Raw genomic sequence first — 14,618 nt, 5'->3', positions numbered from 1 at the left:
CCTGCTCCCTCATTACCGGTCACCAGTGTAGAGTCCCGGTGCTTCCTCCAGGACTGAGTCCTGTCCCCTCTATCACACAGTCCCTGCTCCCTCATTACTGGTCCCCAGTGCAGAGTCCCGGTGCTTCCCCCAGGACTGAGTCTTGTCCCCTCTATCACACAGTCCCTGCTCCCTCATTACCGGTCCCCAGTGCAGAGTCCCGGTGCTTCCCCCAGGACTGAGTCCTGTCCCCTCTATCACACAGTCCCTGCTCCCTCATTACCGGTCCCCAGTGTAGAGTCCCGGTGCTTCCCCCAGGACTGAGTCCTGTCCCCTCTATCACACAGTCCCTGCTCCCTCATTACCGGTCCCCAGTGCAGAGTCCCGATGCTTCCTCCAGGACTGAGTCCTGTCCCCTCTATCACACAGTCCCTGCTCCTTCATTACCGGTCCCCAGTGTAGACTTCTCCTCAGCTTCAGCTCTTACCTGTGGCCGCTTCCTACACAGAAAACCCTTCACTTGCTACAAGCCCCATCATGCTCCTCCCCCCATGTGACTGATCACATGACTGTGACATCATCACAGGTCCTGTATGTTGGTCATATGACATTGTCCGGAAGTCTGTTTTCATGGTTGTGCCTAGAATGTAGGGGCTGCTTACAGGTCCTGACTGCAGCCCATACATTCTCCTGCCTCCAATAATATATACCTGACAGGAGCCCATACATTCTGCTACCTCCAATAATATATACCTGACAGGAGCACATACATTCTCCTGGCTCCAATAATATATACCTGACAGGAGCCCATACATTCTGCTGCCTCCAATAATATATACCTCACAGGAGCCCATAGATTCTCCTGCCTCCAATAATATATACCTGACAGGAGCCCATACATTCTCCTGCCTCCAATAATATATACCTGACAGGAGCCCAAACATTCTGCTGCCTCCAATAATATATACCTGACAGGAGCCCATACATTCTACTGCCTCCAATAATATATACCTGACAGGAGCCCATACATTCTCCTGCATCCCATAATATATACCTGACAGGAGCCCATACATTCTGCTGCCTCCAATAATATATACCTGACAGGAGCCCATACATTCTGCTGCCTCCAATAATATATACCTGACAGGAGCCCATACATTCTGCTGCCTCCAATAATATATACCTGACAGGAGCCCATACATTCTCTTGCCTCCAAAAATATATACCTGACAGGAGCCCATACATTCTCCTGCCTCCAATAATATATACCTGACAGGAGCCCATACATTCTGCTACCTCCAATAATATATACATGACAGGAGCCCATAGATTCTGCTGCCTCCAATAATATATACCTGACAGGAGCCCATACATTCTGCTGCCTCCAATAATATATACCTGACAGGAGCCCATACATTCTGCTACCTCCAATAATATATACATGACAGGAGCCCATACATTCTCCTACCTCCAATAATATATACCTGACAGGAGCCCATACATTCTGCTGCCTCCAATAATATATACCTGACAGGAGCCCATACATTCTGCTACCTCCAATAATATATACATGACAGGAGCCCATAGATTCTGCTGCCTCCAATAATATATACCTGACAGGAGCCCATACATTCTGCTGCCTCCAATAATATATACCTGACAGGAGCCCATACATTCTGCTACCTCCAATAATATATACATGACAGGAGCCCATACATTCTGCTGCCTCCAATAATATATACCTGACAGGAGCCCATACATTCTGCTGCCTCCAATAATATATATCTGACAGGAGCCCATACATTCTGCTGCCTCCAATAATATATACCTGACAGGAACCCATACATTCTGCTGTCTCCAATAATATATACCTGACAGAAGCCCATACATTCTGCTGCCTCCAATAATATATACCTGACAGGAGCCCATAGATTCTGCTGCCTCCAATAATATATACCTGACAGGAGCCCATACATTCTGCTGCCTCCAATAATATATATCTGACAGGAGCCCATACATTCTGCTGCCTCCAATAATATATACCTGACAGGAGCCCATACATTCTGCTACCTCCAATAATATATACCTGACAGGAGCCCATAGATTCTGCTGCCTCCAATAATATATACCTGACAGGAGCCCATACATTCTGCTGCCTCCAATAATATATACCTGACAGGAGCCCATACATTCTCCTGGCTCCAATAATATATACCTGACAGGAGCCCATACATTCTCCTGCCTCCAATAATATATACCTGACAGGAGCCCATACATTCTGCTGCCTCCAATAATATATACCTGACAGGAGCCCATACATTCTCCTGGCTCCAATAATATATACCTGACAGGAGCCCATACATTCTCCTGCCTCCAATAATATATACCTGACAGGAGCCCATACATTCTGCTACCTCCAATAATATATACATGACAGGAGCCCATACATTCTCCTACCTCCAATAATATATACCTGACAGGAGCCCATACATTCTGCTGCCTCCAATAATATATACCTGACAGGAGCCCATACATTCTGCTACCTCCAATAATATATACATGACAGGAGCCCATAGATTCTGCTGCCTCCAATAATATATACCTGACAGGAGCCCATACATTCTGCTGCCTCCAATAATATATACCTGACAGGAGCCCATACATTCTGCTACCTCCAATAATATATACATGACAGGAGCCCATACATTCTGCTACCTCCAATAATATATACCTGACAGGAGCCCATACATTCTGCTGCCTCCAATAATATATACCTGACAGGAGCCCATACATTCTGCTACCTCCAATAATATATACATGACAGGAGCCCATAGATTCTGCTGCCTCCAATAATATATACCTGACAGGAGCCCATACATTCTGCTGCCTCCAATAATATATATCTGACAGGAGCCCATACATTCTGCTGCCTCCAATAATATATACCTGACAGGAACCCATACATTCTGCTGTCTCCAATAATATATACCTGACAGAAGCCCATACATTCTGCTGCCTCCAATAATATATACCTGACAGGAGCCCATAGATTCTGCTGCCTCCAATAATATATACCTGACAGGAGCCCATACATTCTGCTGCCTCCAATAATATATATCTGACAGGAGCCCATACATTCTGCTGCCTCCAATAATATATACCTGACAGGAGCCCATACATTCTGCTACCTCCAATAATATATACCTGACAGGAGCCCATAGATTCTGCTGCCTCCAATAATATATACCTGACAGGAGCCCATACATTCTGCTGCCTCCAATAATATATACCTGACAGGAGCCCATACATTCTCCTGGCTCCAATAATATATACCTGACAGGAGCCCATACATTCTCCTGCCTCCAATAATATATACCTGACAGGAGCCCATACATTCTGCTGCCTCCAATAATATATACCTGACAGGAGCCCATACATTCTCCTGGCTCCAATAATATATACCTGACAGGAGCCCATACATTCTCCTGCCTCCAATAATATATACCTGACAGGAGCCCATACATTCTGCTGCCTCCAATAATATATACCTGACAGGAGCCCATACATTCTGCTGCCTCCAATAATATATACCTGACAGGAGCCCATACATTCTGCTGCCTCCAATAATATATACCTGACAGGAGCCCATACATTCTCCTGCCTCCAATAATATATACCTGACAGGAGCCCATACATTCTGCTGCCTCCAATAATATATACCTGACAGGAGCCCATACAATCTGCTGCCTCCAATAATATATACCTGACAGGAGCCCATACATTCTCCTACCTCCAATAATATATACCTGACAGGAGCCCATACATTCTCCTGCCTCCAATAATATATACCTGACAGGAGCCCATACATTCTGCTGCCTCCAATAATATATACCTGACAGGAGCCCATACATTCTGCTGGCTCCAATAATATATACTTGGTAGGAGCCCATAGATTCTGCTGCCTCCAATAATATATACCTGACAGTAGCCCATACATTTTCCTGCCTCCAATAATATATACCTGACAGGAGCCCATAGATTCTGCTGTCTCCAATAATATATACCTGACAGGAGCCCATACATTATCCTGCCTCCAATAATATATACCTGACAGTAGCCCATACATTCTCCTGCCTCCAATAATATATACCTGACAGGAGCCCATACATTATCCTGCCTCCAATAATATATACCTGAGAGGAGCCCATACATTCTGCTGCCTCCAATAATATATACCTGATAGGAGCCCATACATTCTGCTGCCTCCAATAATATATATCTGACAGGAGCCCATACATTCTGCTGCCTCCAATAATATATACCTGACAGGAGCCCATACATTCTGCTGCCTCCAATAATATATACCTGACAGGAGCCCATACATTCTCCTGCCTCCAATAATATATACCTGACAGGAGCCCATACATTATCCTGCCTCCAATAATATATACCTGACAGGAGCCCATACATTCTCCGGCCTCCAATAATATATACCTGGTAGAAGCCCATACATTCTCCTGCCTCCAATAATATATACCTGACAGGAGCCCATACATTCTCCTGCCTCCAATAATATATACCTGACAGGAGCCCATAGATTCTCCTGCCTCCAATAATATATATCTGACAGGAGCCCATACACTCTGCTGCCTCCAATAATATATACCTGAGAGGAGCCCATACATTCTCCTGCCTCCAATAATATATACCTGACAGGAGCCCATACATTCTCCTGCCTCCAATAATATATACCTGACAGGAGCCCATACACTCTGCTGCCTCCAATAATATATACCTGACAGGAGCCCATACATTCTGCTGCCTCCAATAATATATTCCTGACAGAAGCCCATACACTCTGCTGCCTCCAATAATATATACCTGACAGGAGCCCATACATTCTCCTGCCTCCAATAATATATACCTGACAGGAGCCCATAGATTCTCCTGCCTCCAATAATATATATCTGACAGGAGCCCATACACTCTGCTGCCTCCAATAATATATACCTGAGAGGAGCCCATACATTCTCCTGCCTCCAATAATATATACCTGACAGGAGCCCATACATTCTCCTGCCTCCAATAATATATACCTGACAGGAGCCCATACACTCTGCTGCCTCCAATAATATATACCTGACAGGAGCCCATACATTCTGCTGCCTCCAATAATATATACCTGACAGAAGCCCATACACTCTGCTGCCTCCAATAATATATACCTGACAGGAGCCCATACATTCTCCTACCTCCAATAATATATACCTGACAGGAGCCCATACATTCTGCTACCTCCAATAATATATACCTGACAGGAGCACATACATTCTGCTGCCTCCAATAATATATACCTGACAGGAGCCCATACATTCTCCTGCCTCCAATAATATATACCTGACAGAAGCCCATACACTCTGCTGCCTCCAATAATATATACCTGACAGGAGCCCATACATTCTCCTGCCTCCAATAATATATACCTGACAGGAGCCCATACATTCTGCTACCTCCAATAATATATACCTGACAGGAGCCCATACATTCTGCTGTCTCCAATAATATATACCTGACAGGAGCACATACATTTTCCTGCCTCCAATGATATATAACTGACAGAAGCCCATAGATTCTCCTGTCTCCAATAATATATACCTGACAGGAGCCCATACATTCTGCTGCCTCCAATAATATATACCTGACAGGAGCCCATACATTCTCCTGCCTCCAATAATATATACCTGACAGGAGCCCATAGATTCTGCTGCCTCCAATAATATATACCTGACAGGAGCCCATACATTCTCCTGCCTCCAATAATATATACCTGACAGGAGCCCATACAGTCTGCTGCCTCCAATAATATATACCGGACAGGAGCCCATAGATTCTGCTGTCTCCAATAATATATACCTGACAGGAGCCCATAGATTCTTCTGCCTCCAATAATATATACCTGACAGGAGCCCATACATTCTCCTGCCTCCAATAATATGTACCTGACAGGAGCCCATACATTCTCCTGCCTCCAATAATATATACCTGACAGGAGCCCATACAGTCTGCTTCCTCCAATAATATATACCGGACAGGAGCCCATAGATTCTGCTGTCTCCAATAATATATACCGGACAGGAGCCCATACATTCTTCTGCCTCCAATAATATATACCTGACAGGAGCACATAGATTCTTCTGCCTCCAATAATATATACCTGGCAGCAGCCCATAGATTCTGCTGCCTCCAATAATATATACCTGAGAGGAGCCCATACATTCTTCTGCCTCCAATAATATATACCTGACAGGAGCACATAGATTCTTCTGCCTCCAATAATATATACCTGACAGGAGCCCATAGATTCTACTGTCTCCAATAATATATACCTAGCAGGAGCTGATACATTCTGCTACCTCCAATAATATATACCTGACAGGAGCCCATACATTCTGCTGCCTCCAATAATATATACCTGACAGGAGCCCATGCATTCTGCTGCCTCCAATAATATATACCTGACAGGACCCATAGATTCTGCTAGCTCCAATAATATATACCTGACAGGAGCCCATAGATTCTCCTGCCTCCAATAATATATACCTGACAGGACCCATACATTCTGCTACCTCCAATAATATATACCTGACAGGAGCCCATAGATTCTCCTGCCTCCAATAATATATACCTGACAGGAGCCCATGCATTCTGCTGCCTCCAATAATATATACCTGACAGGACCCATAGATTCTGCTAGCTCCAATAATATATACCTGACAGGAGCCCATAGATTCTCCTGCCTCCAATAATATATACCTGACAGGACCCATACATTCTGCTACCTCCAATAATATATACCTGACAGGAGCCCATAGATTCTCCTGCCTCCAATAATATATACCTGACAGGAGCCCATAGATTATCCTGCCTCCAATAATATATACCTGATAGGAGCCCATACATTCTGCTGTCTCCAATAATATATACCTGACAGGAGTCCATACATTCTGCTGCCTCCAATAATATATACCTGACGGGAGCCCATACATTCTCCTGCCTCCAATAATATATACCTGACAGGAACCCATACATTCTCCTGCCTCCAATAATATATACCTGACAGGAGCCCATACATTCTGCTGCCTCCAATAATATATACCTGACAGGAGCCCATACACTCTGCTGCCTCCAATAATATATACCTGACAGGAGCCCATACATAGGAGCCCATAATATATGGGCTCCTGTCAGGTATATATTATTGGAGACAGGAGAATCTATGGGCTCCTGTCAGGTATATATTATTGGAGGCAGCAGAATGTATGGGCTCCTGTCAGGTATATATTATTGGAGGCAGCAGAATCTATGGGCTCCTGTCAGGTATATATTATTGGAGGCAGCAGAATGTATGGGCTCCTGTCAGGTTTTTATTATTGGAGGCCAGAGAATGTATGGGCTCCTGTCACGTATGTATTATTTGAGATAGGAGAATCTGTAGGCTCCTACCAGGTATATACACTGCTCAAAAAAATAAAGGGAACACTTAAACAACAGAATATGACTCCAAGTAAATCAAACTTCTGTGAAATCAAACTGTCCACTTAGGAAGCAACACTGATTGACAATCAATTTCACATGCTGTTGTGCAAATGGAATAGAAAATAGATGGAAATTATTAGCAATTATCAAGACATCCTCAATAAAGGAGTGGTTCTGCAGGTGGGGACCACAGACCACATCTCAGTACCAATGCTTTCTGGCTGATGTTTTTGTTACTTTTGAATGTTGGTTGTGCTTTCACACTCGTGGTAGCGTGAGACGGACTGTACAACCCACAGAAGTTGCTCAGGTAGTGCAGCTCATCCAGGATGGCACATCATTGAGAGCTGTGGCAAGAAGGTTTGCTGTGTCTGTCAGCATAGTGTCCAGAGGCACTACTAGGAGACAGGCCAGTTTTTTATCTAGCAGCTTGTACAAGTGAACTTCATTGTTTCAAAAGAGGGTTACCTGTCTAAGCCATGTTATTATAGTACCTTTTACATGGTTTACACAGGTGCATCATGGGCTTTTCCTGCCCTATGAGTAAAATGAAAGGCTAAAATACAATGTGGAAACTTAATCAGAGAAATGTTTTATTTACATTCAGAACAGGTTTAAAAGAAACAAATAACCATTACCACAGAAATCTCAAACGTTTAATTGTAGAAATATTATATAAATAACATTTTAACATTATGTATAGAAATAATTCTAATTTTATAAAAGTGCATTCATGGGAGGATTGTGGGTAAGGTCTTTGGCTTTGCCCCTACCCCTCGGCCTGCCTCCGGTGTCTGATGTTTCAGCGTCCTGGAACTGAGATCATGATGCCTGCTTTGGATAGCAAATCAATAGCCTTGAAAAACCCGGGAATAAGTGAAGGGGGTCTTTGGGGAAATTGGTCTCGAGAACAAGGCAGCGTGGAAAATTCTATTTTGTGGCTGAAGTCGACAACATCTCAGACCCAAGCGTTGGTTGACTACCGAGAGCCACTCATCCTGGAGCCAAAGGAGACGGCCATCCACCCTCAGAAACATCCCAGGCGGGAACACCGCATCATACCGAAGTGAATCTGCTAGCCTAAAGGAAGGTTTCTTCTTTTCCTGGCAGGCCGGAGAGTTGTCCTTTTGGTTGCTGTTCTACACTGAAAATTTCCAAAAGGACCAAAACTGGACTGTGCGTCTCTTGGGAGGAGGGCATTTGGCCCTCTGTTGCGGAAGCAAAATACTCTTACCCCCCATGGCATTAGAGATGATCTTATCTAGCTGTTCGAAAAGGCGGGAGCCCTGGAAGGTGAGGCTGGTGGACTTTTTGGAAGCTGAATCCACGTTCCATGATTTCAGTTATGAGGCCATGTGGATGGTGATGTTGCCGGCTGCCAGGGCTGAATAGGCGGCTGCAGGGGGGGCACACTCTCGTTATAGGCAGTGAGGAGCTCCTGGGGAGGTGACATTGTGGGCGGACTGCAGTCCTGGCAGAGGGACTAGGTCTGACCAGAGGGAAACCTTTTGTTACAGGAGAAACATGCAAAATGCAGGACAATGGGAGTGAGACTCCCTGGGGTTCGGTATAGAGAGAAGAGAAAGAACCAGGTGCTAGAGGGGAGCTAGGCTGTGGATAAAGAGCTGCCCACGGTGGCATAGCTTACTCAGACATTGCATCCTGAGGACCTTGAGAGGCTGAAGGTGGCAGTGATCCGGCAGAACCAGGCGATGAGGCAGCAGAGTTCAAGTGAGCTGCGGCAGTGTATATAAACTGGCAACAGAAAGAAGGCGCCGAGTAGAAGAAGGAGGAGAAAGAAGCATCAGGAAAAACACATACAGGGAACTAGCGCACCAGAATGCAAAGTGTGCCCTGATAGGTGGAGGGTGGAAAGAGCTGGAGAACTGGCGTGTGTTATTGTTTAGGCTGCTAGAGGTGTGGCCCAGCCACCGGAGAAAGTCTAGACTGAAGTCTGGATTTTTTAAGAGAGGGGCCGCAGGAGTCTCTGGAAAACGTGGAGGTGGCGAATCGAGCACCCTCACTGCCTGGTAGGATATATCTATAGTGAAGAACCTGGATCCTTCTTCGCAGACCGATGATGAAGCTGGGCATGAGATAGCCACCCAAAGGTCTTTGTTCAGGTTAGCAGGTAACGGATCAGTCTTCCCTCCCTGCACCTTCTGGATCTGGGGGGCGAGCGGGCAGGGGATTAGTGCCAAGGACAGTCTGCCAGGGAATCCCAAACACTTTTGTTGTGTTAGTGTCCTGCCTCGTAGACCACAGAGGATACAGTAGTGAAACAATTCCACTGTCGCCCTCACAAACCGTATCTGAAAGAAAAAGGGGAATCATTAATAAAAAACAAACAAAAAAAACAAAAAAAACAAATGCTACATACACATTGCGTTCTATGTCCCAGTCGAGGTATACGTCCGAAATCCCCAGCAAAACAGGGTCTGACGTATGCGCTGACGGGGGCCATAGACTGCAATGGTGATGGCAGAGCGAACATGCACTTTTTTCGGGAGTGTATGCCTACAGGAGGTGGACTCTCAAACACAGTAGCCTATGTCTGAGTGTCCGCCTCCTGTGGGCGTACACTCCGGAAAGCACACGTTCATTTTGCCATCACCATTGCAGTCTATGGTCACCGTCAGCGCATACGTCCAAACCCCATTTTGCCGGGGATTTCAGAGGTATGCCCCGACAGGGAGACAGAACACAACGTGAAAGCACCCTGAGGTAGAGATGGGCCTGGGTCCAGACCCGTGTCTGCCTCCTACTGACACCAAGCTAAAGGGGATTAGCTTCATGCCAGTTGATGATGCACCCTTCTGAGGAAGAGCTAACTTTTTTTTGCATAGTGTCAGCAGCATACACCCATGTTTTTTTGTGTCCTGCGATGAAACATTAACCCCCCACCCCAAATCCCCCCAGCATTAAACCCCCCAAATCCCACCACCCCCCCTTCAAGCATAAACAAGCACCAGCCACCTCCCCAAGCATAAACCCCCACCCCAAATCCCAGCAGACTGCCCTCTATAAACATTATCCCCCCCCTTCCCCAGAGCCCCCACCGGCAGGCACCATCACACTCCCCCTTCCCCAGAGCCCCCACAGACGTGCACCATCACCCCCCCTTCCCCAGAGACCCCACAGGCATGCACCATCAACCCCCCCTTCCCCAGAGCCCCCACAGGCGTGCAACATCATCCCCTTTCCCCAGAGCCCCCACAGGCGTGCACCATCACACCCCCCACCCCCTTCCCCAGAGCCCCCACAGACGTGCACCATCATCCCCCCACCCCCTTTCCCCAGAGTCCCCACAGGCGTGCACCATCATCCCCCCCCACCCCCCTTCCCCAGAGCCCCCACAGGCATGCACCATCATCCTCCCATCCCCCCCCTTCCCCAGAGCCCCCACAGGCGTGCACCATCATCCCCCCATCCCCCCCTTCCCCAGAGCCCCCACAGGCATGCACCATCATCCCCCCACCCCCCCCTTCCCCAGAGCCCCCACAGGCGTGCACCATCATCTCCCCCTTCCCCAGAGCCCCCGCAGCATGCCCCCACAGAGCCCGCAGCGTGCCCCCACAAGCCCCCAGCGTGCCCCCACAAGCCCACAGCGTGCCCCCACAAGCCCGCAGCGTGCCCTTAGAGCCCCCACAAACCTGCAGCGTCACCCCAGAGACCACAGCATGCCCCCACAGAGCCCCCCACAAGGCCGCAGCATCCCCCCAGAGCCACCACAAGCCCGCAGCGTCCCCCCCAGAGCCCCCACAAGCCCACAGCATCCCCCCAGAGCCACCACAAACCCGCAGCATCCCCCCAGAGCCACCACAAACCCGCAGCATGCCCCCAGAGCCCGCAGCATGCCCCCACAGAGCCCCAAACGTGCATCACCCCCCCTCCAGAACCCGCCGCATACCCCCACAAATCTCGCAGCGTGGCCCCAGAGCAACCACCAGCCCGTAGGATCTTCCCAGAGCCCGCAGCACTGACCTCCTCCTGCAGCTTCACTGGCAGCTGTGTCTCTCTCTGCAAGAGACTATGGCGTCTGGTGTAGTGTTGAGAGAGCACTAAAATGCTCGAGTGCTCGAAGCTCGGGCCGAGCTCGCCGTGATACTCGGGTGCTCGACCCGAGCAACGAGCCCAATGTTAGTCTATGGGAGACCCGAGCATTTTTGCGGCGGCACCACCGGCAGTCTGTAGAAAGCCTAAAAAGTGCCCAAAACGATAGTGACAGTGCTCAAAAGCCATGGGGACAGCATGGGCATTGCCCCAGGAAGCATTTATGACCCCCAGGTCACTGCTGTCAACAGCGTGGTCAGAGGTATTAAGCAACTTTTACGGGCTCACAAGAAAACGTTCAAAAACTAAACTGAAAGTGCTTTCCTGTGAAATATGTTAAGGAACTTCCTTTCCAGGGTAAAGACTTGTGTATAAGGTAAAATAAATAACCAAAAACAAAAATACTCCTCCACACCTTGGGCTATGTTCACAAGCAGCATTTTTTATGCGTTTTTGCACTTTTGCATTGCTTTCAACCGTGACAAATGCATTCACAGGGAAATGTCATTTTAACATTTTACAATCTTATCTGGCCATGTGCTGTGTGACACATGCATACAGTGCTGAAAAGACATGGGAACAGCATGGGGAAGACCCCTGGAAGCATCTCTGACACCCAGGTCACTGCCTAAAAGTGTGCCTGACGCGCCCCCTGGGCCTGTGCTGCGCAGGGGATACCCGGAGCCGGGCCTTCTGTAAGATGCTGGGGGTTGTAGTCTCCGTGTGGCGGCGACCCGGTCCGTGCCCAGGGTGGTCAAACCAGTGGCAGTCTATTGGTATTGTAATTGTCCGACTACGCCACCCGTGGATTGCGGTCAGTGGGGGACCGCCGCTGCGCTGCAGACCGCTGAGGCTGATGTTGTATTCGCAGCCAAGAATGGGATGACTCCCCACGGGAGAAGTATTGCCTCAGGGCAGCTAGAGTGAATGATGGTAGTGATGGTGTGAACGTCCCAGTCCTAATGGTGCTGGTGCGGCGATGAAACACAGAGACTTGTAATTGCAGTTTCCAATGCTTTACTCACAGTTGTTATTCTGGTCACTTGTGCACATGAGGGACCGCCTGAGCCGTGCTGCGTTCACCAGGCAAGGGGCTCGACCAACTCCCAGGCAATTCCAGAGCGTGGCACAGGGCTCCCTTCCTTTCCTTTCTCTGGCCGTCCCCACCAGTGACCCACCTTTGTCCAGCTCCCTCGGGCCTTCTCTTGGCGAAACCTATCTCCGGTTTCCCTGACCCTATGCGGTATGCTTTCCTGGTGGATGTAGTGAGGGGTTGCACCAAGATGTGGTAACAACCTCCGGTCTTTGGCTGAGGAATCTGTTGCCTCCACCAATTTGGGTTCCGGTACCCTGTTCTGCCAACCCTTCACCCTGTATCTCCTGGGCATATGGGGTTCCTTCTGTCCTCGTGTCTCTGGGCCTTTCTCTGTGTTCCTTGCTTCCTTTCTCCTCTGTTCCAGTTCCTTTCTTACTTTCCTTTCTGTTCTTTCTTCTCTCTCTCAGGCTCCAGCCTTCTGACAAGGCCTGCCTGCGGAGCAGAGCCCATGCAGAGGTTCTGCTTCCTGTCTTCTCCTCTCACTCTTACTGTCTCTGGAGCTGGGCCCAGACTGAGCCACAGCTCCCTGTCAGCCCTCTCTGGCTGAACTCCTCTCTGAACTGAACACTGTCCTAAGATGGTGCCCACCTTATATACCTCCCTCTATGTGTGAGCCCAGGTGACTAGCAACCAATGGGCTCCTACCTATGCCCAGAGACCCACCCCTATCTGCTCCTACACCAATGGGTATTCCACCCCCCGCCCCACTCCAGCCAGGGACAGATGCTGTCGTGCCTGCACTTCTGTCTAGTGGGAGCACCGTTGACCTGTCCCTCGGAAATGGGGTGTGTGTGGTGCATGCAGCTAAACGAGTCCTGGTCCACACTCCATCCTTACCCGGGAGTGGAATATCACACCTCTGGTTTGAGGTGCAATACCCCTGTAGCAGCCGAGCCCTCGGGGTGCTACATGCCCATCAGAAGTGATCCTTGCCGCATCAGAAGATGCAGACTTGCAACTATCCCCGTGCAAGTCCTTGTCCCAGGGCAGTGTTCAATTGTACCTCCCCCATTCCTTGCAATGCAAGCGCAAGTATGCATCCTGCCACCCACCCACCCCCAGGCTGCAATACCATACTGCTAGCTTGCACTTTAAATGGGGCCTTTTAGTTTGGAGGAGGCCGAAGCTGGCCACTACCTCATGGCTGCTTTGGCAGCGAGGTATCCATACTCAGTCCCCAGCTGCCCGGCGGCCGGGTGTCCACGCTCGGTCCCCAGCCGCCAGGGGGCGGCCGGGTGTCCATACTCAGTCCCCAGCCGCCCCGCGGCCGGGTGTCCACGCTCGGTTCCGAACCGCCAGGGGGCGGCCGGGTGTCCATGCTCGGTCCCCAGCCGCCCTGTGGCCGGGTATCCATAAACGGTCCCCAACCGCCCCTATTTCTCCATGGAAAATCCCCCACACACTTTTCTTAGCCCGGCCTGCTTTAGGGCAGCGTTGGACGAGCCCACCAGAGAACCAGACTCCTCCGGTGGGCCCTGGCTTTTCCATCAGGGGAGTTGAGAGTGCCAAGGTGAGGAACATGATGATGAAGATAGAAGTTAGCGTCTGCTTTGTTTTCTTGGAATGCAAGCGTAAGTGTGCAACCTGACACCCACCCACCCTCCCCCAGGCTGCAATACCATACTGCTAGCTTGCACTTTAAATGGGGCCTTTTAGTTTGGAGGAGGCCGAAGCTGGCCACTACCTCATGGCTGCTTCGGCAGCAAGGTATCCATACTCAGTCCCCAGCCGCCCGGCGGCCGGGTGTCCACGCTCGGTCCCCAGCCGCCAGGGGGTGGTCGGGTGTCCATACTCGGTCCCCAGCTGCCCTGCAGCCGGGTGTCCATACACGGTCCCCAGCCGCCTAGGGGCGGCCGGGTGTCCATAAACGGTCCCCAGCCGCCCCTATTTCTCCGCGGAACATCCCCCCACTCTTTTCTTAGCCCGGTCTGCTTTAGGGCAGCATTGGACGAGC

The 14,618-nt window shown here is 49.2% G+C and overlaps 1 protein-coding gene across 6 annotated transcripts in view; it reads right to left on the bottom strand.

Annotated features, from left to right (window-relative positions):
• The window catches only part of LOC141270740 (oocyte zinc finger protein XlCOF8.4-like), a 64,469-nt gene extending 63,908 nt beyond the window's left edge, over positions 1-561 (bottom strand). For 5 of the 6 annotated variants that reach the window (XM_073680836.1, XM_073680837.1, XM_073680839.1 and 2 more), the window contains exon 1: positions 467-561. The gene's annotated coding sequence lies outside the window, so the exon portion shown is untranslated. The remainder of the gene's footprint in view (positions 1-466) is intronic. The other variant, XM_073680841.1, reaches the window with a different exon arrangement.
• Between the last annotated feature and the right edge of the window lie 14,057 nt (positions 562-14,618).

The sequence above is a fragment of the Phyllobates terribilis genome, unplaced genomic scaffold (genome assembly GCF_046119375.1).
Source record: "Phyllobates terribilis strain yellow unplaced genomic scaffold, ASM4611937v1 Scaffold_5__5_contigs__length_657084704, whole genome shotgun sequence".
NCBI lineage: Eukaryota > Metazoa > Chordata > Amphibia > Anura > Dendrobatidae > Phyllobates > Phyllobates terribilis.
The sequence above is the reverse complement of the archived record's forward strand: the minus strand, read 5'-3'. Positions and strand labels throughout refer to the sequence as shown.